Here is a 3910-nt window from a genome sequence, read left to right as displayed (position 1 = left end):
CTCCGCGCGCCCGCCCCCACCACTGCTCTCTGTATCCGCTTTTGTTCTTCTTACTTCCGCTCCGCGCTCTAGAGGGATACCCTATTATTTTTTGTATGGTTTTCTAGGGGGTAACTCATCAGAGTAGAGCCCTATGTGCGAAAGTTTTGCCCGTTTTGCTCTAGCTCAAACCGTTGAGGCGCTGGAGGTCATTATTAAGGCTCCGTCCCCGTATACTCTCCCATAAACTCGTCTCATGTGTCAGCGCCGCAGGCCTAGCTATATGTGCACCAGGGGCGTCGCAGCGTAACAGTGTTTCGTGAGATATCGCGAAGCCTGTTACGCGAGACGTGGTCTGGCATTCATATGCCTGGTAACCGTCGACGAGGTAGGCGCTTGTGCATACCTGCAGGCACGCTTTTCCTTGTGTGTATACATGGTAGACAGTTGGCTTAACATTGAGAATAAAGTTGAAATTACAAGGTGGATGTACGCCAGACCACGTCTCGCGTAACAGGCTTCGCGATATCTCAAGAAACACTGTTCCGCTGCGACGCGCATGGCATACATCTACCTTGGCCTGCGGCGCTGACACCCGAGTCGGGTAGAGCAAAAATGTTTACAAAGATACGAGCCTCCGGCCCGTCAATGGCCCGTCACTTCGACTAAGCATGCAGGGTTGTACATTTTTTCGATTATTTTCTTCAAATATTCCCTCTAGCGCCTCAACGGTTTGAGCTAGAGCAAAACGGACAAAATTTTCGTCCACAGAGCTCTACTTTGATGGGAGACCCCTTAGGAAACCATGAAAATATATTTTTAAAAACAGCATATTTGGGACCTGTCGTTGGAGATTTTTGAAAAATGCAATTTTTGAGCTAGAATGCTTATCTCCGAACTCGATCTGTCTTTTTATGACACAAAACGACCCTGAAAATCCCAGGTCGCTCGCTCAATTCGTTTTCGAGTTTTCGTGCGAAGAGATACACAGACACACAGACAGACAGAAAAAGTTACCGACAAGACGGAGTAATAGGCTTCGCTAATCGCTCAGCCAATAAAGAAAGGATGGCCCTACAATTTGGCCACTGAGCGGTGCGGTGTGCACGATTGTGCCTGAACCGTTGGGTTTGCAACACTGATATTGCTTGATTCTCTTAAAACATGTAGCTAGGATCTGACAGGAGGGTTTTTTGAAATTCCACTCCGAAATAGTTAAACAAATTGCCAAAAAATGAGTATAAAAATGGGTTAGAATTTGTGTGGCGAAAACAACGTAAAAAGGCAAAATAGTCTATTCAATCGTAAAAGAGGCTTCATGTCACAGAATTGTAAAGGGAGTAATACTTAAACCACACATTACGGGTCGAACCACACCCTCTTTTGGGCTTAAGGGACCCTAGATTTTCTAGTATCACTGAAACGTTGGTTTTTACATAGCAATCTGTCAAAATTCGAACTTTTAATGGAAACCGTTACCGAACAGCACAAGTTTCATGTCCCTAATTTTTGAGTAAAAACACCTCGACAAATGGTTCGAGTTTGTCAAATTTTGGGTCCGGAAACCCTGTTCCCCGATACCCTCTCCTTAACTCGTCGGGGCGCCGCAGGCCTAGATATATGTGCGCTAGGTGCGTCGCAGCGTAACAGTGCTTCGTGAGATGTCGCGAGGCCTGTTACGCGAGACGTAGTATTGCGTACATACAGATAGTTAGCTGAGCGATTATCGAAGCCCGTTACTCCACTGACCGGAAAAGTTTCGTTCTGTTTGTCTGTCCGCACGATAACGCTAGAAATAATTGAGAGAGCGATCTGGGTATTTCAGGGTCGTTTTGTATCCTAAAAAGACGGATCAAGTTCGAAGATGAGCATTCTGGCTCAAAAATAAACTTTAAAAAAAAATCAAAAACCACAGATCGCAGAATATTTTTTTCTTTGTCAAATATTTTTATGGGCTCCTGAGGGGATACTCGTTCAAGTAGAAACCTTTTGGAGAATCTGTCATCCATTTGGCTCTATCTTGTACCGTTTGGGTGATAAGGGGCATTTCTGGACAAAAATGAGGTGAAAATGACGAAATGGTCGATTACATTGTGTAAAAATACTCCAAAAATTAACACCCCAAACACTGTCTATACACTCCTATTAACCCGTCTCGGGTGTCAGCGCCGCAGGCCTAGCTATATGTGCGTCAGGCGCGTCGCAGCGTAAGTGTTTCGTGAGATATCGCGAAGCCTGTTACTCGAGACGTGGCCTACATGTAGCTACTCTTGCACAGCACTATGAATACCTCTAAGAAGACGGACCGAAGACCCTTACAAAATGCTGCCGGCAGGCCCAGCGAGGGCCGCTCCGCTTCGCTCCACCAGCAACTCGGTTTTGCGGAAGAGCGAAGAGCGGGCCCCGCTTGTTTAATCACAATCCCCCTGTCCCCTGATTACTTACCCGTACGCAGAAACACCATAACCTACCGAGGACACGCAAGTTTTTCGCAAACTTGGGCGAAAACAATAACAGTCGCTATGCTGTACCGTCAAGGAGAACGACTGGTCTGACCGGGGCGTGCAGTGGACCGGCCGGTCCGGGCGTGCTCTGGCAGAAGCGCGTACAGAACATGCCCCGCGAGCTGCGGCGGAGAGACTGGCGCGGTGGGTGCCATTCATGTCTCGTCCCCACCTCGATGAGTGGCCTTGGGGTTTTGCGCGGCGTCGGCGTGGGCAAATGACCTAAGACAGTCCACAGCCCCCCCCCCCCCCCCATCTTCCGAGTCAATCCGTCAACTTGGATGGCGCTGGCTGAGTAAAGGTGGGAATGTCCCTCTGAATATGAGGTTTCTTGCTCACAGCCTAACACCGATTTTGTGATTGGTGTCGGTATACGAAAGATTTCTAGCGTCATTGGCTAAGCGACAGAAAAGCCCTCTTCACCGAAAACAAGTTAGGCCCCCTGTTCCGCGAAACCAAGTTGCCAGCTCCACTTCGCTCCACCGGCAATAAAGCCTTCCGGTAAAGCTGAAATGCAGAAGAATGCAGGGAACAAGAAAACGGATGTCACCATGTTAAAGCATAGCGATTTCCGGTTTCTTCTTCCCCGCATTCTTCTGCTTTTCAGCTTTACCGGAATGCTATATTCGGTTCGGCAGAGAGCGGGCCTAGTTTGGCCTGCCAGCGGCCGAAGGCCCGTCACTTCTGATGAGCACCTTACCCCATTCGGCGAAACCATAACAAAGCAGAAGCCTCTAGTCGCTAAAATATCTCAAACGCCCTTAGCTTGGTGTTATTTTTGATAAAAGTTGTGTGGTAGGGAGTTAATTTTTCACACCGAAGACGATAGGACTACTCATTTTAACCGAAACTCAGCCAATAAAAAAAGTTTAGGAAAACACTTTTAAAAATGAGGGCTACTAAACAGGACTACCACCAAGGGCACACCCCGCTCCAGAAGCCACGCACACGGTAGCCTTCACGCCCCTGTCCAGCAAGACCTCGGGGGGTTCCGGGATGTGGGCATCCACGCCCACGGTAGGCTCCATGCCCGCTGGAGGCTCCACGCCCGTAATATAAATAATTCGTAAAAAGCATTCCGGTAAAGCTGAAATGCAGAAGAATGCGGGGAAGAAGAAAACGGAAATCGCTATGCTTTAACATGGTGACTTCCGTTTTCTTCTTCCCCGTATTCTTCTGCATTTCAGCTTTACCGGAATGCTTTATTGGTGACGACTACCTACTCCATTCCAAACGCTATATAGGGGCCTAACCGAAAACTAGGTAGATATACGCCAGACCACGTCTCGCGTAACAGGCTTTGCGATATCTCACGAAACACTGTTACGCTGAGACGCGCCTGACATACATCTACCTAGGCCTGCGGCGCTGACACCCGAGTCGGGCAAAAGGCAGCACGGAGTAACAAAGATGGAGCCTCGGCTGCC

The 3910-nt window shown here is 48.5% G+C and overlaps 1 protein-coding gene across 1 annotated transcript in view; it reads right to left on the bottom strand.

Annotated features, from left to right (window-relative positions):
* The window catches only part of LOC113210820 (uncharacterized), a 114542-nt gene extending 111930 nt beyond the window's left edge, over nucleotides 1-2612 (bottom strand). Inside the window, exon 1 of the mRNA XM_052271946.1 lies at nucleotides 2425-2612. The gene's annotated coding sequence lies outside the window, so the exon portion shown is untranslated. The remainder of the gene's footprint in view (nucleotides 1-2424) is intronic.
* Nucleotides 2613-3910: the final 1298 nt, after the last annotated feature.

This window comes from Frankliniella occidentalis, unplaced genomic scaffold (assembly GCF_000697945.3).
Source record: "Frankliniella occidentalis isolate FOCC.00 unplaced genomic scaffold, Focc_3.1 Scaffold179, whole genome shotgun sequence".
In the NCBI taxonomy this organism is placed as follows: Eukaryota; Metazoa; Arthropoda; class Insecta; order Thysanoptera; family Thripidae; genus Frankliniella; species Frankliniella occidentalis.
The sequence above is the reverse complement of the archived record's forward strand: the minus strand, read 5'-3'. Positions and strand labels throughout refer to the sequence as shown.